This window comes from Bubalus bubalis, chromosome 9 (genome assembly GCF_019923935.1).
Source record: "Bubalus bubalis isolate 160015118507 breed Murrah chromosome 9, NDDB_SH_1, whole genome shotgun sequence".
NCBI classification, from domain to species: domain Eukaryota; kingdom Metazoa; phylum Chordata; class Mammalia; order Artiodactyla; family Bovidae; genus Bubalus; species Bubalus bubalis.
This window is the reverse complement of record NC_059165.1, coordinates 63,791,195-63,816,424: the sequence shown is the minus strand read 5'-3', so window position 1 is coordinate 63,816,424 and position 25,230 is coordinate 63,791,195. Positions and strand designations below refer to the sequence as shown.

Here is a 25,230-nt window from a genome sequence, read left to right as displayed (position 1 = left end):
CCGTCCATGGGATTTTCCAGGCAAGAGTACTGGAGTGGGGTGCCATTGCTTTCTCCGACCCAGGACTGTACTGTGCAGTAAATCTCTTCTCTGTCATTGAAGACCATGTGGTTTTAGATATTGTTTAGCAATCATTGGGTCTAGGTGGCCTCTCTGCTCTGTTAGTCACCAAACAGCAATGAAGACCTTCCCTGACATATTCCCAGTGCCCACGAGGCTAGTTACCCATTCATAAATCCTGACGTAAGAATGTACTTACTGTTTTCAAGTATGGACTCCCATACCCTAGGTTAACTATAAAGTTGTCCCAGTGGCCCCTTGGCAGTGTGGAGTACAGCTGCAAATACTTCTGGATTGTTTCTCCCTGGTCCCACCCTGTGGGCACGCTACCCTATAGTAACCTGATCTATACACTGTATGGAACTGTCTGCCTTGTTTTTTGGTCTCAAGATACCTTCTCAGTTCTGTGGACAATTTTCATTCCCTCCACCATCCAACAATATATCTATTCTATGACCAGTGATTTCACTCCTGTTTACCCAAGAGAAATGAAAACATATTTGTGCAAGAAATATATTTTATGATATTATATCATAATATGATAATTATGATAGACTTATTTATAATAGTCCTAAACTGGAAACAAACCAAATGTTCATCAGTAAGAAGAATAGATTTTTTTCACAAGTGATACATTCATACAATGGAATGCATATATGCATGCTCAGTCGCTTCAGTCGTGTCCAACTCTTTACAACCCCATGGACTGTAGCGTGCCAGGCTTCTCTGTCTATGGAATTATCCCAGAGAGAATACTGAAGTGAATAGCCATTTTCTCCTCCAGGGCATGCAGTGGAATACTATGCACCAATATTATTGTTGTTGTTCAGTTGCTAAATTGTGTCTGATTCTTTGTGACCCCGTGGACTGCAGCACGCCAGCCTTCCCTGTCCTTCACTATCTCCTGGAGCTGGCTAAAACTCATGTCCATTGAGTCAGCAATACCAGCCAGCCTTCTCATCCTCTCTTTCCCCCTTTCCTCCTGCCCTCAATCTTTCTCAGCATTAAGCTCTTTTCCAGTGAGTCAGCTCTTTGCATCAGGTGGCCAAAGTATTGGAGCTTCAGCTTCACCATCAGTCCTTCCAATGAATATTCAGGATGCACCAAAAAAAAAAAAAAAAAAAAAACAGCAAAATACTAACACCTACAACAACATGGATGAGTTTCAAAAACATTATCCTGAACAACAAAAACAGATATAGAAAAATGAGTCCAGGGAACATACTGTATGCTTCCCTTTATATGAAGTAATCGAATGGACAAAGCTCATCTACGATGATGGAAATCAGAAAACAGTTGCCTCTGAGAGCAGGGAGGCAGAGATCAACTGGAAAGGGTTATGAGGGAACTTTCAGGGGTGATTGGAAATGCTTCATGTCTAGATCTTGATAGCTAGGCAGATTTATACAATATCTATACAGGTTTATATTGCCAAAACTCATCAAATGGAATACTTAAGATCTAAGTATTTTATTTTATACAAAATTTTATATGGTTTATGTCTCAATTAAAAAATATGAAGAACCCACATTTATTGAACATATACTCTGTGCAGGCAGGATTGTGAAAGACCACCTCTTCATGGACTCATCAGTGATCACAACTGCCTAGAGAGGTAGGACCCATCATGGGCAACCTTCTTATCTGTAAGGTTGCAGAGCTCATAAAGTGGGAGAAAAAGTGAAAAGTGAAAGTGCTAGTCACTCAGTCATGTCCGACTCTTTGCAATCCCATGGACTGTAGCCCACCAGGCTCCTACTCTGTCCATGGAATTTTCCAGAATACTGGAGCGGGTAGCCATTCCCTTTTCCAGGGGATGTCAACGACCCAAGGATGGAACCCAGGAATCTGCACTGCATGCAGATTCCAAGCCACCAGGGAAACAGAACCTAAATTCCGTGGTCTGAGGACTTATTCACCCTGATTGTCTCTTATTTTGTTATCTCTGGACCTCCATCAACATTTTTCACATGACTCATAGAAAATGGTGTTGGACTAAAAATGTGAATTTCAGGCCTTGTCAATTACTGAGTGAACTGTGCTAAACATCAGGCACTGTGCTGGGGCTGAGGAGCCCTGAACCAGAAGGGTGCCAGCTCAGGAGCCACAGTCTGGAGAGGTCCCCGCAGGCCAGCATCTGGTCCTTCTGGGTGTTTGCTGGCCCAACTCCTCTGCACAGATGGCTGGCAGGTCCAGCCTTAGGGTTTCTTTCCTGTTGCCTCCCAAGGCTCTACCCTGGTTACAGAGGGGACTCTGGTTGGAAATTCTTCCCTTGATGTGCAGGTTCCCTTTTATCTTCACAGGCACTGTCTGCAGAAGCAGGTCAAAGCACAGGCACCCTGTCAGAGAGAGAAAAGGGAATTCTTAAGTCCCTTTGGGTTCTGCGTGCACACCTGGGCTCCCCGTCTTGGGGGCTCTGCAGGATGCTCTGCCAGCAGCAACGCAGTGGATGCCACTGTGCACATGGGGGCCAGGCCTCCCCTTGCTCTAAGTTTCTAAACCCAGGTTGGGTGCAGGTTGAGACATTTTGCCCCCCATAAATCACAAGGGAGCCGGGGCTCGCTTTCCTGCCTTGCAATCGGCAGGCAGCACTGCTGAGTCCTGTCATGCCTACAGGTCTGGCGATGAGTCCCCTTCCCTGCCATCTGCATGGAGTCATCTGGAGACCCGCAGCTCTCCCCATTTGCAGTGTGCTCCTGGCCGCCAGCCCTGCAGCAGTGGCGGTGATGCCCCTCTGCCTCAGAATTTGGACCATCAGCCCCTCGAGATGCTCTAATGACCTATCCCCGCTGCCTCCCCCGGTCCGCTTGGCCCAGGCTGTGCCGCCTTGTTCTCCCTGCACCCATCACTGGCAGTCAGAAGCTTCAGCACACAGCTCCTGATGACTTTACTGGGGCTCACAGGCTGAGTTTAGCACTTTCTCATCTTATGAGATTTTTCTCTGATAATTGCCTCTGATATCCACCCTGGGACCACAGTAAGCCGAATAGGCTGAGGGGGCCACTTGGTAACCTTCTGGAGGCAGTATTTTGCGGAGCATAACCCCTACCACCACCGTGTCTTGAGCCCTATGTGCATATCAAAGCTCCTTGCTATGCGTTTTGTCACTCAGTCCTCATGTCATGTTGTAAGGGACACATTTAGAGGAGAAAATGCGCCCCAAACTTTTAGTAGTTTGGTCCATGTCCCATGGTGCTGTCTGAGCTGACTGATGGTGGTTCAGAAAGACAGCCCTGACTCCCTGTTCTCTAAGCAGAAGCTCACAGAGTCGAGATCTGGGCATTCCTCACACACGTGTGTTATAATGGACAGATACACTGTATGGGGTATTTCCTGGAATGCACCCAAAATGGGGCCCAGCATGATCAAGACCTGGACCCTACCAACTCGTCTTCCACACAGAAACCAGGGTGACTGTTTTCTTCCAAAAAATTAATCTGACCATGTCACTCTCCTGCTTATTTATCTCTTTAACCATCACAACCGTCCTATGAGATGGATGTTAGGACTTTGACATGCAGGTGAGAAAGATAAGTCTGAAGACACCACCTTTAATAACTTGCCTCCAGCACCATGCTGTTGTTCAGTCGCTAAGTCACATCCAACTCTTTGCAACCCCATGGACTGCAGCACAGCAGCGTTCCCTGTCCTTTAGTATCTCCCAGACTTTGCTTAAATTCATGTCCATTGAGTTGATGATGCCATCCAAACACCCATCCTCTATTGCCCCCTTCTCCTCCTGGCCTCAGTCTTTCACAGCATCAGGGTCTTTTCCAATAAGTCAGCTCTTCTCATCCTGTGGCCAAAGTATTGGAGCTTTAGGCTCAGTCCTTCCAATGAACTTTCAGGGTTGATTTCCTTTAGGATTTACTTGTTTGATCTCTTTGCTGTCCAAGGGACTGTCAAGAGTCTTCTCCAACATCACAGTTCAAAAGCATCAATTCTTTGGCACTCAGCCTTCTTTATGGTCCAGCTCTCACATCCATAAATGACTACTGGACAAACCATAGCTTTGACTAGACAGACTTTTGTTAGCAAAGTGATGTCTCTGCTTTTTAATATGCTGTCTAGGTCCATCATAGCTTTTCTTCCAAGGAGCAATTATGTTCTAATTTCATGGCTGCAGTCACTGTCTGCAGTGATTTTGGAGCCCAAGAAAATAAAATCTGTCACTGTTTCCATTGTTTCCCCATCTATTTGCCATGAGGTGATGGGACCAGTTGCCATGGTCTTAGTGAGAAATCGGTTTTTGTTGTGTTAAGTCATCCAGTTTGTGACTTTGGTTTGCAGCTCTAGGAAACCAACAGAGGATCTTATTCTTAGAGTGGGGAGAATCTGGGTCATGCCTACAGGTGCCATCTTCTCTCCTGGAGATTTTCAGTGCCCGTCTGCATATGAAAGAGTCCAAGAAGTCTCAAAGTCAGGAAACCTGTTCAACATTTTAAAATCTAGTATTTCCCAAACAAACTTGATCTTGGGATACCTTTCTCACAAAATACCTTTTAGCTGGTGTGAAGCTGGGGCTCCAAGCAGCATACTTAGAGAAATACTATTAAATGTCAAACAAGTCTCCTTTCTGGCTACATGCAGGGAAAAAAGCCTTCTTGATCGGACCTGCCTGTGCTTTTCCATCACTCCTGACAGCCCTTCACCACTCTCATCAGCAGTGGGGAAAAAAAAAAAAACCCTCAAGAAATTTAATTACTATAGAAATGGCTATGAAAATGCCATTCACAGTGAGCAATGAACAAGATGGTAATATTTTATACCAGACAGGGACCCACAGGCAAAAATAGCAAAGGCAGATGTGTGGGCTTGTGTTGTTTCGTCCAGAGTGTAAAAAGACAAGAAGTCTGAGATCTGGAGGAATTTCCCCAAGGCAAACCTGGAAACTTTAATCACTACTCAGGGATGCTTTTGAGCACCTCGATCTCTGAGCCAAGAATGTCTTAGTGATAAACGCACAAGGCAGCCCTGCCAGGACTCCCTTTGGTTCAGACAAAGGTGAGAATGGCAGTTTCTCAGCTTCTTTGATACCAAGGCCGTAGATATCAAGGCCAAGGATGAGCCACACACTTGCTCGGTCTGCACAGAGCTGTCTCTACCCCAGCCCCACTGTGCTGTAACATGGGGGGTGTTTTTAGAACAAGATCAAGTAATATGCCTGACGTCTCTGCCCATACTCTTCCCTGTCTGCCTGGTTAACTTCCCTGACTCTTCAGTCGACTGCATCCACCTGCTCTACTCTCCTGAAGCACCCTGGGCATCCTCCTGATTGCTGCTGACACCACACTATGACGTGCTCCGTGACGGACTGTGGGCTGCATCAGGAGGGGACGGTCACTGTCACCTCTGTGTCCTGAGCACCCAGTGCAGCATCTGAATGAGGGGACATCTTTGCTCTTCTTTGGAGGCCTTCTCACCCCCACTGCCACACCCTTGAGCATCCTCTCCCTGTAAGTGCCCCCTGCCCCCCAGATCTGAAGGGAAGTGGTTGCAGAATCACCAGAACCCATGAGTGAGCACCTTTCCAGTGATCTGTACACAATGAGAGGGTCAGTGTTGGGTTTCTACAGCAGCCTCACACTCTTGCAAACATTTCCATCCTGAAATGAGGCAAATAACTGTGTCAATTGGCACTGTTCAGTTAGCGTTCCGGCTGTCACATCTGTTTGGGACCTGGCTTGAAGTCGTGAAGAAGGTGAAGGTTTTAGTGATGGGTCTGTGTACTGCTCCAGGCTGAGGAGGCTTGGGGCAGAGAGGTTTCCTTGCTGTGAGGATGTGCTGTGGAGCGCAGTCTCTGCATGTGCCTTGTAGTGGCAAATCAGCAAAAAACAAGGTTGTCTTCTTAACCAGCTCAGCTTCTCAGTTACATCCAATCCCCAACCTCAGGCCTGTCCTTTACTGGAGCAGGTAGATTCTGGATAAGCTAGCTAAGGGACAAGACAATTTATAACTACTCTTTCCCCAGGCTCTGGGCTTTCCAAAGATCTTCCTTGTACATGAGCAGTGCAGATTCTTGTCAAATATTGAGCAGGTTGGTGGCAACATCCCCATTTTAAAGAAGAGAAAACTGAGGCCCAGAGATGTATGGTCATTTGGCTGCATTCATGAACTGAAGACTTCTGACTTTAGGGTCAGTACTGTTTGGCCAGTTACTTTAGGAGACACATGTAAAGGTCAAGTTGGGTCAAAATTAGCTAGTATTTTGTTTTGTATTTGCTGTGTTCCAGGTAAGGCAATGGCACCCCACTCCAGTACTTTTGCCTGGAAAATCACATGGACAGAGGAGCCTGGTGGGCTGCAGTCCATGGGGTCGCTAACAGTCCGACACGACTGAGTGACTTCACTTTCACTTTCATGTATTGGAAAAGGAAATGGCAACCCACTCCAGTGTTTTTGCCTGGAGAGTCCCAGGGACAGGGGAGCCTGGAGGGCTGCCGTCTATGGGGTCACACAGAGTCAGACACGACTGAAGTGACTTAGCAGCAATAGCAGCAGCAGGAAGTATGTGAAGAGCTTTTGAGAATTGTCTCATTTAATTCTTCCATTAACTCTTTCAGGTATTATTCTTTCCATTTTACAAATAAGGAAATGGACCATCCCTGGGCTTTCACTCCCCGGAGATGGAGCTAGGTCTTCCCAGAGCATCAGGATGTCAATAACCCTCAGTGGGTGACTGATCCCTGTGGCAAAGTCTCACATCCTAGCCCCTGGCAGCCTGGCAGAGGCTGCTCTTGGGGGTGTACTGGCCTGGCTGGAACACAGATGAATCTGTGCGGCCACTGCCTGCTTTGTTCTCAGGAGTCAGTCTCCCTGCAATACTCTCTTTGAACTCAGCTGTCTCATTCCGGCTGCCCATCTGGCCATCAACCCAGCCCTTTCTTTTCAAAGAGAGCTTCCTGTCTGTGAGAAGTTGTCCAGCCTCTGAGGCCAGATTTCCCCCTCCTGCCACAGCCACCACCACCTGTTACACCTGGCACCTGAGTAAATATGGCCTGTCTACTGGCCAATTCAGGACAGGTCAGAGCAGCCTGGAGGGAGACACATGTCCTGGGGCTCCTGGCCCCTGGTGATTTGTGCCGAGTGCTGAGGCTCTAAAGGTGATTCGGACCCTCTCTCCCCTGGGATTGGGTGTGGGAGGTACCAGAGAGCCAGAGCAGGATCTCTCAGACAAACCTCCATTCAAATCCCAGGTACTGCTGCCCAGTATATGAAGACAGATGAGACTCTTAGATTCTCCCAGCCTCAGCCTCCCTATATGGAATCTGAGTTAATAGTATTACCCATTTCAAAGGATGGATGGGAGCATAAAAGGCACTTAGTGCACAGCTTAGCACATAATGAATACAGTTTTTATCAGCCATTAATGCTCTTCTGCATGGAAAGGCTCCTGGTTTGTGAGGAGATGGACAAGCACAGACAATCCCAGGGCAGCTAGCCCAGTGCTCTCAGGGAAGCAAGTGCTGGATGCAGTGGGAGCACTGGCGAAGGGGCCCCTAGAACTGCATGGACATCCAGAAGGGGCCACCTAGGGTAAGCCCTAAAGAAGGAAGAGCTCCCAGGAGGATGAAGGCATAAGGGCCTCAGTCCCTCCCTCCAGCTGCTGACGTGTGGCTGTCTCATTTCCCTGGGCACGACAGGCAGGCTGTGACAAGTGTCCTGAAAGAGCCGAGGGGACACCATGGGGCAGGGATGGGCAAGCAGAGCAGTTCCTTTTTGACTTCAATGATCAGGAAGGAATTCATGGGAGAAAGAAAATGTGTGATGGATTCAACAACAGGTGCTGTTTGAACACGTAGACAGAGGAACGCACAAAGAGAATATGGCGCGGGAGGTGTGGCCGTGAGTGCATGGTGAGTACACTCTAGGGTGGGGTCCCTCCGGTGGAGTGGGAGACTGGCCATGGTGACTCCCTTTATTCATGTCCTGTTGGGCACAACCCCAGTCTTTGGATACTCTGCGCCTACAGCCCAGGGGCTACTGAGGAAGGGTCCTGGTGGGGGTTGCTGATCGCCTCTGATTGGCCAGCTCTGCAGCCCAAAGAAGAGGCCCTACAAGGCTTGGCTTCTGCTACCCTCTCTCTGGCATCGTGTTGCATTCCTACTGCTCACTTTCTGGCCCCTTTTTCTCCCCCATCACCAGGCCTTGCTTTCGCTCACTGGTTCATCACCCACATTGTCTTTTCTCAGTGCTCAGCCTCTGTCTTCACCTAGTTCCTCAGACCCCCACCCCAGGAGTTATCCTTGACTCTGCTCGTCCCCTCCCCTTCCCCCCAACCCATCAGCAAGTCCTCTACCTCCAAAAGCAGCCCAAGTCTGAACTCCTCTCTCCCTTTCCTCTGCTGCAGCACTAGTCCAAGCTGTTCTCACCCGCTGCCTCAAAAACTGCAGTGATCTCTGAGCTGATCCACCAGCCACCACTATTATCCACTAATGTCTCTTCTCCTCACTGCAAACCAGAGTGTTCAGGGCCTTCCACTTGGAGTAAAATCCAAGCCCCCCACCCAGCCTGCAAGGTCCCGCATGGTCTTCGCTGCCTGGCCCTTCTCCTGATCTCAGCTCCTACCCTCTCTCCTGCTTGCTTCACTTCAGCCACTTCAGCTTCCTTGTTATTTCTCATTTACTCCCAAGCATATGCCTGCCTCAGGGCCTTTGCACTTGCCATTCCCTCTGCCTGGAACACTTCCCTAAGGTGCCTTCATGGTTCACTGCTTCCCTATAGTGAGGTACCCTCATGGTCCCTACTCCCATGTCACCTCTTCAGAGATGCCTCCCATGGTCCCCTTAGCTAGAGCAGCCTCCCTATCCATGTCTTTCCCATCATCCTGTTTTGTTGTCTCATAACCCTTATCAGTCTGAAAGACTCTCAAGTGCTTGTCCACGTGTGTGTTGTCTGTTTCCCTGCCTGTGAGGTCACGGGGACAGAGCACCAGGCCTGTCCTGTTGGTTGCTGGATGCAGCGCCTGGCATGGAGCAGGCTTCATAGCAGGAGGACAGTAAATAAGGGTTGAGTGATGGATGGATGGATGGATGCAGGGGCTTGAGGCCTGGGTACCTGGGGCTGAACTCGAGGAAGGAGGGTGGGTCCTGGGCAGCTAGGACTTGGGCTGGAACATCCTTTTCCTGTTAGCTCCATACCCCTGGGACTCAGACCTTCCAGTCTCCCAGGCAGCAGGGACTGCAGAAAAGAATATAGATTATGTCCAGGCATTTTCTTTTTTGTTTTTTAATCTTTTATTACAGAAACTTACAACATCTGCGAAAGTAGAGAGGAAGATATAATCCATGCCCATGAAGATGGCACTTGCTCTGCCTAAAGTTGGTAAAATGCCATGTCACTGGGTAGTGTTTTCATTTAGGTTGCATGACTGTCCTGCCAAAGTGATTTTATTATTACTAAAGGTACAAAACTTCATTTTGAGAAGAAAACAACACATAGCAGCTTTGCTCCACATACTGAAAACTTTGGTACATTGAGATCTCAACCAACAGCTCTTTGCAATGACAGTCAGCTCCTTGGGTGCCCCAGCCCCCAGCTCCACACCAGGTGCCAGCATTGCCCTTGTCCTACTGCCCGCGGAGGCTGCCCAGCACGAGGACTCACCTGCTTCTGGGGAAGGATCTGGCATCAGTCTGGATCCCCCAGCTCTGGGCTCTTGGCTCCAGCCCCGCCCAAGCCAAGACCAGCTCTCTGGCCAGGTTTCCCACTAAATGTTTTGGGAAGCTATGGTTAGATAACATCACCAACTCAATGGACCTGAATCTGAGCAAACTCCGGGAAATAGTGAAGGATAGGGGAGCCTGGAGTGCTGTAGTCCATGGGGTCACAAAGAGTTGAACATGATTTAGCAATCTGGGAAGATCCTAACTGGAGGCCAAATCTTAATCCATCAGTCCTTGTTTGCAAATGTTAGTGAGCAGGAGAGTTGCCAGAGAGCTCAATAAAAATCCAGAGTCCTGGGACCCCCATCCCAGAGGTTCCATGTCGGTATACAAGGGGTAAGGCCCCGGAATCTGCATTTTAGTAAACCAGCCTCAGTGCTTTTGAAGCAGGGGTCCTCAGACCATATTTGAGAGAACTGCTGCTGCTGTGCTGAGAGGTCAAGTGTAGTGGTTAAAAGGCAGGGTTATTTGTTGTAAATCCTCAGCTTGAATCTTGGCTTACTATATACTTAGCCTTTTCTGAACTTCAGTTTTTTCCTTTTTCAATGGCGATAAAAATAATACTTACATCCTATGGTTCCTATGGGTTATGTATGATAATACTTGAGAGCTCAGCACAGTGCCAGGAACATTGTAAGTGCTTAGTTCATGTTGGCTGCTGTTATTTATACTGTTATTTCCCACCAATTCTCAATGCACAGCTGCCTGCTCCCCCAACACACATCTTTTCCAAGAATACCATCAGCTGGATTTCTGGGTTAAACAAAAAGCCCCGATTTGAGGCATTTACCAATTCCTGTGGTGTAAATAGTCCTGCCACGGCCAACTTAAGTTCCTAGTGTGAAGACATTGACCACGGAATTGGGAGGAAGAGGGCATAACTGGCTGGTATGTGCTGGGATGAACTGGCTCCCGGCACTGGCGCTGAGTCTGTCTTTACTGTGAGATCCCAAGTACATTGTCCTGGCCTCAGCTGGAGCTGGTAAGTGCAAAGGGCTATGAGCAGTCTGTTGTAATTGCTACCTTCTGCTGCAAGGGGCAGCTGTTTTTTTTTTTTTTTTTTTTTTTTTTTTTTTGCAGTTTCGCAATCTGTGTATACTCATAGCTAATGCAGGAAGTGGAAATTGTAGCCTCAAATTATTGTCACTGGGAACCCAGAGCAGACCTGATGTTCAAAGGGCAGAGATGGCTCCAACATGCTAATATTTACCATTTGCCGTGGACCGCATGAAGGGGTGTGAGGCCTCTGAAGCCGCTGCTCTCTCCTTTGCTGGTTCTGGTTTTGTTTTGATCACTGAGAAAAGCAGGCTTATGTTGTGAAACTTGTGTGGGTCTTGGAGCCAGACAGTCTGGGATCAAATTCCAGTTTTGTCATGTAGCAAATGTGTGAGCTTGGGCCAGTTAGCCAACCTCTCAAGTGCTCAGTCTGTTCCTCTGTAAAGTGGGCATATTCATGAATCCATTGCAGACTGTCCTGGGAATTAGCTGTGATATATGTTGTGTGCCTAGGGTAGGACCTGCAGAGAAGAGCAGCTATTTACGGCTATTTACAGCTATTCCTGGGAGGAAGGTGCAGTCCAAATAGCCTAGGGTAGGACCTGCAGAGAAGAGCAGCTATTTACAGCTATTTACGGCTAGTTATGGCTATTCTTGGGAGGAAGGTGCAGTCCAAATGGCCTTTCTGGAGCTGTTCTTTATCTAGGAGTTGAAACGCTAGCTGAGAACTCATCCTCATTTGTATGGATGAGAAGGATAGACAGTTTCCATAATAGCAAGTTTCAAATGTTTCATTCTGTCCTCAGAATGAGCTTTTCTACATGAAGAAGTATTAGTTCCTTTCCTATTAACCCATCATGTGAATAAAGCTGACTGGACTTTTTTTATTTGCCAAATTAGGAGCTGTCTTTGGGATGCTTATATAAAATATAAGGTAAATGGTTACATGCCACTTAGAGGCCTGGCCATGAAGTATAAAAGACTCAAAGATGGTGGAGCCGCACAGTGGAAGGAGCCCGATTTTCCTCTTGAGGATGCAATGCAGGAGAGCACACCGTTTAGGAATATCCACTGTGGATTTTCTGTGAGTGAGAAATAGGCCTTTTCTGAGTTAAGCCATTGAGAGTGGACATATTCTGTTACAGCAACTAGCATTAGCCAATTCTGACTAATAGCAGTTGTATAAGCAAAACAGACTCTGAGAAACCTGAGAAACACTCAAAGAGGTGGTCAGTTAGGGTCCAGGCAGCTGAACTGAGGTCTGAGAAGAGCTTTCATGTTACTGCATCATCTTAGACATGTAGCAGCAGTAAGAGATCTGGAAGAGGAAATAACTGGTGTATTCAAATAGGAACCCTAACCTGAAAGGCACAGGGTGGAATCCAATGAATGTTTTCTCCCTCACCAGGCAGGTCAGTTCAGTTCAGTTCAGTCGCTCAGTCATGTCCGACTCTTTGCAACCCCATGAATCGCAGCACTCCAGGCCTCCCTGTCCATCACCAATTCCCAGAATTCCCTCAAACTCACGTCCATCGAGTCGGTGATGCCATCCAGCCATCTCATCCCCTGTGGTCCCCTTTTCCTTCTGCCCCCAATCCCTCCTAGCATCAGTCTTTTCCAATGAGTCAACTCTTCGCATGAGGTGGCCAAAGTACTGGAGTTTCAGCTTTAGCATCATTCCTTCCAAAGAACACCCAGGACAGATCTCCTTTAGAATGGACTGGTTGGATCTCCTTGCAGTCCAAGGGACTCATAAGGGTCTTCTCCAACACCACAGTTCAAAAGCATCAATTCTTCGGCGCTCAGCTTTCTTCACAGTCTAACTCTCACATCCATACATGACCACTGGAAAAACCATAGCCTTGACTAGACGGACCTTTGTTGGCAAAGTAATGCCTCTGGTTTTGAATATGCTATCTAGGTTGGTCATAACTTTCCTTCCAAGGAGTAAGTGTCTTTTAATTTTGTGGCTGCAATCACAATCTGCAGTGATTTTTAAGCCCCCAAAAAGAAAGTCTGACACTGTTTCCACTGTTTCCCCATCTATTTCCCATGAAGTGATGGGACCAGATGCCATGATCTTCGTTTTCTGAATGTTGAGCTTTAAGCCAACTTTTTCACTCTCCTCTCTCACTTTCATCAAGAGGCTTTTAGTTCCTCTTCACTTTCTGCCATAAGGGTGGTGTCATCTGCATATCTGAGGTTATTGATATTTCTCCTGGCAATCTTGATTCCAGCTTGTGTTTCTTCCAGCCCAGCATTTCTCATGATGTACTCTGCATAGAAGTTAAATAAGCAGGGTGACAATATACAGCCTTGATGTACTCCTTTTCCTGTTTGGACCCAGTCTGTTGTTCCATGTCCAGTTTTAACTGTTGCTTTCTGACCTGCATATAGGTTTCTCAGTTAGTTTAGAACAAAACACAAAAGGCCTTTTCATCATCCTGAGTCCTCTCCTGCTCTTCAGCCCGAGGGGAATTAAGGGTGGCAGACATGAGGCTTGCATGAAGCTGATGATATTCAGCTCTGGTAGATTATATGTGTCCCCAGCCCATGGGAGAAGTGCAACCCACTCCAGGTCAGCCTCCCAGGTTCCTGTGGCCTCCTGTGTGGGTGTAAACTAACCAGCAGGTGGGTTCTCAGGAATGCCCTGTGGACTGCTGTTTTCATGCAGTTTGGAGCAAAGGAGGAAATCTTCAGTACTAAAGGACACTGGAAAGAGTGTCCCAGAGAAGCAAAGTTGCCAGCATCTCCTTCCTCTCAGCAGTCCTCTTCATTCACTTCAACTGGCTCTCTCCCTATAGACCCAGGGATGTATAGACAACAAACGGAGCCTGCTTCCAAATTGTTATCAACCCTGTAGAGCTCTTCCCAGCATGTTAAAATCTGTCCATCCTTTTGTGACCTTTCCTCATTGCCTGGCCTGTATTCTTCAGTTACCTGGAGTTGGTGCCTCAGGATTGCAGTTGTCTCTGGACCTTCCTTCTCTACAGTTTATTCAGGGCCAAGTCCTGGTGGTTCCCCCTTTGCAGACTTTTCCTCCTGGATCCCTCTTCCTAACTTTCACTCCTGCCCCCTCCATGGGCCCCAGGCTTTCTCACCTGCGCTGTTGCAACCACCTCCTTACTCCCCGCCTGCTCCCAGCATCCCCTCCCACCTCTTCCCACCAGGCGCCCTGCAGGTTGTACTTTTCACAGTGTTCTCAGCTCCTCACAAGTCTACTTGAAAACTTTCCACGTCTTTCTTGGCTGTGACCCTGAATTGTCGAATTTCTGATGGAATCAGAGCATCCTTTGTTCCAAAGTTTTTTCATTTTTTTTTTTTTATTCCATGGGATTGTAGAAAACATCTCCCACCAGGCACACCCTACTGTTTTTGTGAAAATTATAGGCTGCAAATAACTGCTTAAGTCAACTGCCAGACGAGGTACTTTCTTCAGAGGGAAAATTCCAGCTGTTGAACAAGTTTATGGCTTTATTTTTGGAGCAAAGAGTTCATCAAGTGAAGAAGAGAATTTTCCAGGTGCCCCAGCTCCGTTCTTACTGTAAAGCACATGTGTTTGACTGGGCTACTTCCTTCAAGGACAAATTTATGACTTCAGTACATAGCCACCCCCTCGTTGGGCGCCTTCTGCAGCTTTAACAGTAGATGCTTTGGAGAACACACAGACAGAAACAAAGACTTAGAGAGGGCCTAAAGAAGAGACTCAGAGAAGGCAATGGCACCCCACTCCAGTACTCTTGCCTGGAAAACCCCATGGATGCAGGAGCCTTGTGGGCTGCAGTCCATGGGGTCGCTAAGAGTTGGACACGACTGAGCAACTTCACTTTCACTTTTCACTTTCACGCATTGGAGAAGGAAATGGCAACCCACTCCAGTGTTCTTGCCTGGAGAATCCCAGGGACAGGGGAGCCTGGTGGGCTGCCGTCTATGGGGTCGCACAGAGTCGGACACAACTGAAGTGACTTAGCAGCAGCAAAGAAGAGGCTAGCCACCTCCCCATCCTAGCTCACTCCTCCTGAAATTTGAGAGCTCCCTGCCTCAGGCTCTGAGTTGTCCTGAAGGTAATACCTGGCCTCAGCCAATTTGTTCCCTGAATCTAAACAGTTTCAGATGAGACCCACCTAAGACCAGCTTCCTCCCCATGCACTCTTGCAGGGAGAAGAGGGTACCCAGAAGAAGCTGGCTAAGATCTGTGATCAATCCATGCTAGCCTCTCGGGTGGCCTGCCTTTCCACAAAGCATCCTGGACACAACCCAGGAAGTGTGTGCAGCTGTCCCCTCCCCCAAACCTCACTTCCCTCAAATGCCCCTGTGCCTCACCCCTGTGTCTTATAGATGGATGGACCATCCTCAGCGGCCACCATGCAGGGAAGCCCCATATTCCAGAACTTGCCCATTGTCAGGCAACTCCCTCAAAACTTATCCATTCTGTGTTCTCCTCTCCCTAAATATTACAATTAGCTGGTTGGATAAACTAATTTACATTTTGGGTTTAGTGAACTGTAATCACTCAGTATTAACCTCATACCTTGTTACTCAAAATGTGGCCACAGACCAGCAGCAGCTGCCCCAAGAGCCTGTTAGAAATGCAGAAGCTCAGGCTCACCCCAGACCTTCTGAATCAGACTCTCCAGTTTAACAAGATACCCTAACACACATGAAAGTCTGAGAAGCAGTGAGCCTTAACAGATATTTTTCCCCTTTCCAGTGGATTACATTCAATGTGAGACATTTCATGTTAGTGATGCCAGTGGTTTGGCATTTTCACACTTTTACTAAGCCTTTTCACTAATGTGAGCTTCTGTGGTTATCAGAGGAGCTGGATTATGCGTTTCTGGAGGCTCCAGGGACCTGGGAGATTTCTCCTGGCAGCCGCCTTTAGGCCTGGCATGTGACCCCAGTTTAATTAGTAGGTGAACAAATGAATAAATTAACAGACCCCTGAGGGAGTGGATGGCAGACATTCTTTCCATTTTGCACATGAGGAAACTAAGGCTTAAATAGGTTGAGACTTGCTCGAGTTTAGTTCATGAGAATTGAAATTCCATCACTGACTTCTAACTTCCCATCTCCAAGTGATGGAGACTTTCTGATGTCTGTTTCAGGGAGGTTTGTGTGGTCCTCACTCCCCCTGCCCCCACACCTATTTCCTTGTCATAGCTGTGTAGTCTTTGTGGAACTACCTTCCTGCTCTGGGGCTGGGTGGGTGGAGAATACTGTGGCACTCTGCATAGTCCACCTGAGCCCCCATCCTGGCAGGCTGCCGCAGACCTGTGGGCACAGGGTTCTCCCCTTGGCACCCAGGTGGCCAGCTGTGGGAAACCATGCCGGAAGCAGTTTTAGAAATAGGAACTCCAGCTGCTCATCTCCCTCACCCCTCCAGGGAGGAGTACAGACAAGGCTTATTGAGAATGACTTCTCAGCTGTGAAGCTGTGAAGCTGGAATCATCTACCCTGGAACACCCCTTCCCTTTGAGGGTACTGGGCTCTGGCTATCCTTGTGGAGCAGGTCAGGTGTGACCTGGTGCAGAGAGTCACATATTCACTTGCTTAAAGGGCCCTTGGAGAGAGAGCAGAGTAAGTAATCAGGCAGAAGTCAGAAAACCCAGGGCCACAGGAATGCACTGAGCTTCCCATGGGGAATTACTGCAAAGGGTAGAAGCAGATGAGGGCTTTGCTGTTCCACTGATTCCTCCAGCCCCAGTCCTTGACCTTATGAAAGGGGCACATGAGCAAGGAAGCGGCCAGGAGGATAGATATCAACCTTCATAATTTCCCTCACCTTGTACTTCCTGTAATCACTCCTGCTCATCCGCAGCTGGAAGCCTGCCTTGATCTCAGGCTTGAAATGCAGACCAACCACTATGGGGCTGGGTATCATCATCCCCCACACAGGGTAGCTTAGGTGCCCTGGCTGCCCAAGGCACCGAGGAAAGTTAAAAACACTAGTGAGAGTTGACACTCTTTTTTTCCCCCTCAATTTCTTTCTTCCTTTTAAAAATAGTTTTATTTATTTTTATTTTTGGCTGTGCTGGGTCTCTGTTGCTGCATGGACTTTTCTCTAGTTGTGGTGCGTGGGGGCTTCTTTCTGGTTGCAGTGCATGGGCTGCTCATTGTGGTGGCTTCGCTTGTTGCAGAGCACAGCTCTCAGGCGTGCTGACTTCAGTAGTTACAGCACGCGAGCTCGGTAGTTGCAGTCCCTGGGCTCTAGAGCACAGGCTCAACAGTTATGGTGCATAGGCTTAGTTGCTCTTTTGCATGTGGGATCTTCCTGGCCCAGGGTTTGAACCTGTGTCTCCTGCATTGGCAGGCAGATTCTTTACCACCGAGCCACCAGGGAAGCCCCTGTTTCTATTTATTTATTTTTGGCTGTGCTGGGTATTGCTTTGTGTGTGGACTTTTTCTAATTGCGGTGAGCAGGGGCTACTCCTCATTGTGGTGCACAGGCTTCTTATTGCAGTGTCTTCTCTTGTTGCGAAGCACAGGCTCTAGGCACATGGGCTTAGTTGCTCGACAGCATGTGGAATGTTCCTGGACCAGGGGTCAAACCCGTATCCCCTGCATTAATAGGGAGATTCTTAACCAGTGTACCACCAGGGAGTTCCAAGAGTCGGCACTTTGTGAACACTTCCTACTCCCGGCACCTGGCATCAAGTCATCAGATCCCCACCCCAGGCCAAAGAGATAGGAAGGCCCTCTGATTATCCCCATTTTTAAGATGAAGCAAAAGAAGCACAAAACGGTGATGTGATTGCCCAAGGTCACACACTGGTGGGTAGAAGACCCCTGTAACCACGTCTGGGGTTAGTGAGTTAGGTGAAGACAGCATGGCTTGGGGAAGGAGGGGTCCCTGCAGCCCTGGACACTATCAAGGTGACCTGCAGACTACACTCTGCCCAGTGCTCTGGGCTCAGGCCTGGGGTGTGTATGTTGGGGCCAGGGGATGACACTGGAGAAATGATGCTGAGGGGCAGGGCAAAGAGTCTGAGCTTCCCCACAGGCAAAGGGAACCCCTCAAGGAGTATGGGAATCTGACCCATGTTGCAGGAAGGTAAAGGGATGGCAGCATGGCGGCCCAACTGAAGAAGCAGAAGATAGGAGGCCAGAGGCTCGGGGCAGACAAGAGGAGGTGAGGGATGGACTGGGGCAGAGAGAGTGGGGCTGAGTAGACAGACCACATCTGAAAGAAATAGCAGAGGTGCAGTTAATAGAACGTGGCTACTGGTCCAGTGTTTGAAATGGTTCCTCTTCTGGGCTGGGCTTTTAGCCCAGAATGGGCAGTTCTCTGTCTCGTCTCTCTGTGAATGTGGGAGTCAGTATGACAGGGATGAATTAGGTCGGGTTTGTGTTCAGGTTCATGGAGTGTGCCCAGGGGTCCCCACCCCAGCCAGAGTGGCACAGCTCTTCCCAAAAGCCTACCGTGGTGGTGAGTGACTGATGGCTCCCATCGGCTTTGGTGACCTTTTCACCCCCACCTTCCCACTCCTCCCAGCTCTCCCCTCCCCCCACCACTTGGCTGAGCCACCATCCCTTCATGGACTGACACAGACACTGCACCGGAGCTGCTGAATGGGCTGCTGCCCAGGAGGGTGTCAGGAAGCTGTGGCTGGCGGAGGTGACTTCACCTCTCAGGACTCTCTCAAGAGCCCCAGGGGAAGTATGAAAGGTTTGGATATGGGAGAGTTGGCATACAAATGCACTTGTAGGAAAAAGCAAATTTCTTAAATTACTAATCCATCCGTTCTGTGCTAATACCTCCTGAAAGAAAACTTTCAACTTGGATAACACTGCCTTTTCTTGCTTGGAATCAATCATACCTGTAATTAGGAAACTGTGCCCCAGTGAAGCCGTGGCCCTTGACGGCTGACTTGACCAGGGCATAGCTTTGCGCCCTTGCCCTTGTGCAATCCCGTTTCCCTGGACTGCATGACTCCTTCTTTGTATCTCCTGGCATTTACTTGGTTCTCATAGATGTCTGTCAAGATTTATTCTTTAATTCCTAGCACTGTTAACTGTGCCAGTCTCCCAGAGTCTGTTCTCCAAGGCTTTGTGGTAGACATAGCTTGGGCCCCTTGTCACCAAGTGGCGTGTTTCCACTTTGAAACACAATTCTCAGTTTTGAGAAGATCTTTTGACCAAACCGTCCTCCTTTCCTTAAGATAGAGGCTGTTTCCTACAGGGATAAGTCACCTTCAGTCTTCCCTAGCCCCCTACTCCAGGGCATGGATCCTCCTCAGGGAGAGAAGCAGGACTGAGCATATTCACTGAGAAAACTCAGGAGAGCTGCTCAAGCCCCCACCATGCACATGGTTGGTGCATTGACATAGACACCTGAGGTTTTGATGAGCACCTTTATATGGGCCTGCGAGTAGGTGGTAGTCTGGGTTTCAAAGAAAGTGAGCTTATGGCTGACATAAGCACCCACCAGAATCTCTTGAGCAGCCACAGAAAAGGGAAACTGTTCAGTCATGTCTGACCCTTTGCTACCCAATGGACTATAGCCCACCAGGCTCCTCTGTCCGTGGGATTCTCCAGGAAAGAATACTGGAGTGGATAGCCATTCACTTCTCCAGTGGATCTTCCTGATCCAGGGATTCAACCAAGGTCTCTCGCATTGCACACAGATTGTTTACTATCTGAACCACCATGGTAAGATGAAATTCCCCACAGAGACCACTCTCTGATCTCATTGGTTATCATGTCTTCACACCCTAGTGTGAATGAGTCTGCTGCTTTCTGAGGAGTAGAGTGTAAACCTCTCTTATGGTACATACTATGTCACTTCAGTCGTGTTCAACTCTTTGTGATCCTATGGACCGTAACCCTCCAGGTTCCTCTATCCATCAGATTTTCCAGGTAAGAATACTGGAATGGGTTGCCATACCCTCCTCCAGGGGATCTTCCTGACCCAGGGATTGAACCCATATCTCTTGTGTCTCTTGCATTGGCAGGCAGGTTCTTTATCATTAGCGCCACCTGGGAAGATGGTTGGCTTTGCTTTCTCTTCAAGAGGTTTCAGACATCTGTGAGAGGAACCTTGTCCAGCTAAGAGTCTTTCCTGATATTGTGATAAAAAGGCAGTCCCTGAATTTATCTATATAAAAGGTTAATAAGGGATAGACCCATGGGTCTGAAACCTTAAGTTACAAGTGTGGGATCTGGGTTGTGGGAAACTCCAGACTAGAAGTGGCCCTTGTGACCATTTACCCCAAGCTGCTGCCAGCATGACAGCCCCTCAGTAGCAGTGTTGCTCAGCCTATTTAGATATTCTCCCCATAACTGCTGCTGCTGCTAAGTCGCTTCAGTCGTGTCCAACTCTTTGCGATCCCATAGACGGCAGCCTACCAGGCACCCCCGTCCCTGGGATTCTCCAGGCAAGAACACTGGAGTGGGTTGCCATTTCCTTCTCCAATGCATGAAAGTGAAAAGTGAAAGTGAAGTCGCTCAGTCGTGTCCGACTCGTAGCGACCCCATGGACTGCAGCCTACCGGGCTCCTCCGTCCATGGGATTTTCCAGGCAAGAGTACTGCCGGGGGGTGCCATTGAAATTTGAGTATCACAGATACATCATAAATCTGTTTGTGTACTATGACCTTTTGGAGGGCCACAGCCGTTACAGTAGCTAAGACTTCTTGTTCCCCAAGAACCGATTTTGTTCTGTTGGTGAGTATCCCTCTCACTGAGAAAGCTTGTTCTCTGTCCTGTCCCTGAGCAGTAGCTATGCAACTTCTGCTTGGATGTCACAAGCGTCAGGCAGCTCACTACCTACCTCCTTCTCAGGGTAGCCTTGGAATACTACTTGGCAAGAGAGAACTCTTGATACACACAACTTGAATGACTCTCTGGAGAATTACGCCAGGTGAAAAAAGGTAGTCCCAAAAGGTTACATACTGTATGATATCATTTATAGTATGTTTTGGAAATGATAAAATGGAAACCAGATTAGTAGTTGCCAACGGTGAGGTGTGATTATAAAAGGGCAAAGAGAGGGATGCTATGGCTTTGGGACTGTGCAGTACCTACACATGTAATAAAACTGTATTGAGCTGAACACACACACACAAAAGTACAAGTTAAACTAGGGAAAATCTGATGACAGTCAGTAGATCGTATGATTGTTGGTATCCTGGTTGTGATTCTTTTAAATTTTTATTGGAGTGCAGTTGTTTCACAGTGTTGTGTTAGTTTCTACTATTTAGCAAAGTGAATCAGCCACACATATACATATATCCCCTCTTTTCTGGTTGTGATATTGTGCTATAGTTTATGAGATGTTAGCATTGAGGGAAATAGGATAAAGGCACAGAGAATCCCTCTGCATTTCTTAAAAATTGCATGTAAATTTACAATCATTTCAATATACAATGTTTGATTTAAAAAAATAATTAACTTTGAAAATAGAAGTGAAACAAATGAAAGAGCCTATGTTTTCATTTTATAAATCTAGGATTTGTTTTTCTCCTTGGAATTTTCTCAGAGCCCATATCAACTGTCAAATCAGTCTGATGGACTTAAAAGACGTGTAAATGAGCCCACATGTAAGTGAGCCACTCCTGTACCAGAAGCAGCAGAAGTGTGCATCCCAGTGCTCTGGGGGTGGGAGTGTTTGCTGGTGGGTTGGGGGAGCTGTTCAGGCATGTAGGAGAGGCAGGAAGAATGAAAACCTGGCTTCCCTCCCTGCCCATGAAGCCCCAAGGGGAGAGATGAAGGGAGGTGATGGGGGACAGGAAAGGATGCTCCCATGTCCCCCTGGGAACTGACCTTCAAAGGACCAACAAGAGAAAGAGGGGAAGGCGTTCAAGCTGCTACACGTAGAAGGAGCCAGGCAGAAGTTAGGAGCCCTCAGAGCTTTCAGTCGGGGAACTGCCTGGACCTGCTCAGGAATGTGGGAGGGGGTTGGGCAGCCTGGAGCTGTTTCTGTGGCTTGCACCCACCCTGCCCCTCCCCTCCTCACAAGTCCAGGACACGCACCATTTCTGCAGCAACTTGGAGCTCAGGGGTGAGGAGGCTCTGTCTAGCCCAAAGCAGAGAGGGCTCTGGCCCATCCAGAAAGGAACCAAATTCTAAAGGGGCTCATAGATCTGTTAGATCAACAGTCCCCTCCTCCCCAAATCATTTGTTTTGAAATCTGCATGTAATCCATTTCACTCTTAAAGCTGGCTGAGCTTGCAAAATGCAGTAGCCCAAAGTCACTGCAGCCCCTGCTTATTTTAGCAGCTGAGCTCCTTGATATGAGGTGGGATCTTTCCCCAGTATCCCCACCCCAGGTGGATCCAGGTGACTCAGAATCATTTCTTAGGTCCAGAATGGACTGAAGTGGACAGCTGCCTGGACACATGCACGGAAGGGGTTAGCATTGCCCACATGCCCTTCTGTTGCCAGAACACAGCCGAGTTGCTTTTTAAGCATCTGAAAGCCTTGGTTGATGTGGAATCACTGCCCAGGTCCTCTGTGAAAGGAGGATATGGATTTGGTGATGGGTCCAGGCCCTGTACTGAGTACCTCATAGACACACACACACACACAGCCCCACTCAGATGTGGGTCCTCCGCCCCCCTTCAGATGAGGCTCACAGACATGAAGGAGCTTGCCCGGGGTCCCAGCACTGGCCGTGCTCAACCTGAAACCCAGGTGTGCCCAATTCCAGAGTCGAGCTCTACACCACCTGGCTGTCTAATTTCTGTCTACAGGTCACACTCTCCACGGCCTCTTCATGCCCCTCTCTCTACCCCAGTGAGGCAAGGAAGGTGGCGATTATTTCCCCTTAGTAGAGAGAAGCCCAGATCCCAGAGGGGCGGCATGTGCTGAGAACCCCACAGTTGGCCGCAGAACTGTCCCTGATGCTGATCTTCACTGTCCTTCCAGCTAAACCATGAGGCTCCTCCTGTGACCTGAGAGACTTATGTGACTGTCACTTATACACATTTACAAAGGAGGAAGGCGGCTGCAATGGGAATCAGTGTTCTGTGACTCTGGTATTTCCTGTTGCTGGTACTTAGTGACAGTAGGTTCCTCAGATGGTTTGATGCCCAGAGGAAGTTTCACAACACCTTTGGTACAGGCGTACATCTGCCCTTGCACAGCCCAGCTTTGGCACCACCTTGGTGGATCCTGCTCACCTGATTGCCCCACAATCCATTGCACAGAGATGCCAGGGTGGGGCAAGAAGGGAAAAGAGGAAAACAGCCCTAGGAATCACTAGACTCATGCCAACAAAAGTGGGGAGTGGAAGGAATTCCCTGGTGGTCCAGTGCTTAGGAATCTGCATGCCAATGCAGGGCACATGGGTTTGATCCCTGGTCTGGGAAGATTCCACATGCCTCAGAGCAACTCAGCTGGTGAGCTGCAACTTCTGAAGCCCGTGTACCCAGAGCCTGTGCTCTGCAGCAAGAGAAGCCACCACAATGAGGAGCCTGCACACCACAATGAAGAGTGGCCTCTATTTGCTGCAACTAGAGAAAGCCTGCACAAAAGCAACAAAGACAGCGCAACCAAAAACAAATTAATTAATAAATAAAGTGTTTTGGTTTTTTTTCTAAAATGGGGAGTGAAGCAGGGGGTATAGGTATGGAACAAGGCTGCTTTGTTTTCCTGGAGGTGGGAGAAGTGGACTCCTCCAGTTGGAATCAGAAGGCCTGGGTTCTGGCTCCACCTCTGACCCTGACCCACATCCTTTTCACATTCTTGAGCATATTGGGGTACAAGTGCCACCCTGATGAAGGGGTGCTCTTAGGAGCAGGTAGCAGAGGGGGACCTGGCCAGAAGATTCTGAGCTCCGGTTCCCATTTCAGCCAGCTCTATCTGATTCAATTCACCTCTGTCTGATTATACAAGGGGGTCCAACCTAAGATTATTCTCCAGAGGATTCCACAACTAAAGCTGGTTGAAAGTTCCCAGCTAGATGGTCTGAGAACTGCACAATAGCAGCAGACCTCTGCTCTCCAAAACCGAGTGTAAGAGCCAGGAGAAATAAGAAGTAGGGACAATTACTGCAAGAGGAGGAGACTCGTCAAGGGAGTGTGGGTCAGATAAACGGAGAGGAGGTGGAAAAGAACCGTGTGTCCACAGAGGCTGCTGACAGCTTTGCTCACTGACTGGACTGATGCCAAAGCTCTGGGATGATTACCTGGACTCAGCCCAGAGAAGATGTAGTTGTGATGCCCTGGAATTCCTCTCCGATTATTATAATAAGATGTGCTCTGGTGATGGCATGTTGCTGAAAACCAGAAAGGACCAGCAGGGAGGGCCTGCAGCCCAGGTATGTGGGGCTTCTCCCAGCCTGGGCAGAGTTTAGTCTTCATCCTACAGGTTCCAGGTACCATGCTGGAGGGAAGTGGTACTGTGTGGTTTTGCCTTGGTTGTGAACAATTTCAGAAGACCCAGGGCAGAGCAAAAGTTGAAAATCAATTCTCCTCTCTTCTGAATCTCTGTGTGAGCATGTTAATTGAGCGGGCAGGGGTCAGGAGTCTGTATTTCTCTTTTAAATTTCTAACATTTCTCATTCACGTTTGCTCGACTTGAAGACAGCACTGTGTCGGGCTGTCTGGGTCTGTCTGTTGGCCCAGCCACCTGAAGTTCCATGCTGCCTGTCCCCAAGCTTCTCATGCTGTTAATAGCAGTTGGTACCTTCTGGGCAGTTTGACCTTGTCAACCAGCTGTCTGAGGGATCCATCAGTGGTTGTGTGAGCCCCGAGGGAATTTTATTTCCTTCCTCTTTCCTGGCACTGGGTTGCTCCTCCACATCATTCATTATGGCAGGCAGTCAGGAACATGGCGTGGATTTGCATCACCGTGTCATTTACAAGGACATGTGGCCTTGGACCTCGGGCGAGTTACTTGTTTCTTCAGAGACTCAGTTCTGTCCTCTGGAGAGATACATTGAAGTTTATGGACTCTGCTTGGGAGAGGCCACAGGAGCCCAGAGCCTGAGCCCCATCGTGGCTCAGCCGAGGCAAGGCTGGCATTCTAGGGCACCTTGCAAGATCCTCGACTGTCAGGACAGTGATGGGGGCTCGCTGCTGTTATCCAAATGTGAGTGATTATTACAGGTCCTGCGTCTCTCCACCGGCTGCCCACGCCACAGGGGTCACCCCAGACAGGGCCTGATGTCTAAAGTTCCCCCTTTGGTCACTACACAATATCTGCTTTTCTTCCAAGAAGCCTGCATGGCTGGGTATCTTCTGGCTGATGAAGTGGCCAGCCCTGTGGGCTCGACCTGAGGGTTCAGAGTTTCTTGATTCACAGGCTCCTTGAAGGCATCTGTTGTCATGGTCTGGCTCCCCCCAAACTTTCCCTTTGCCCTATGTTTCTTTACCCATTGTGCCAAAAGGTTTGATGACAAAGCCCAGCAATACTTTTTCACTGGCCAGTCAATTGGCTATGCTTTCAGCTACTGTAAATTTGCAAAAATCCCTCTTCAATAGGTCCTGTTGAGTCTGGAGCCATTTTGACTGGTAGCAAATGGGAAAGACGTAGTATCAGAGAAAGAAGAGAATGAATGAGGGGG

General features: G+C 48.5%; 1 long non-coding RNA gene across 1 annotated transcript; it reads right to left on the bottom strand.

Moving 5' to 3' along the window:
* Positions 1-901: 901 nt before the first annotated feature.
* Positions 902-9,837, bottom strand: LOC112586911. Its single transcript, XR_003111399.3, has 4 exons — positions 9,667-9,837; positions 9,118-9,240; positions 1,950-2,399; positions 902-957 (listed from the first exon to the last, which is right to left on the bottom strand). It is a non-coding gene; the product is annotated as an uncharacterized LOC112586911 (long non-coding RNA).
* Between the last annotated feature and the right edge of the window lie 15,393 nt (positions 9,838-25,230).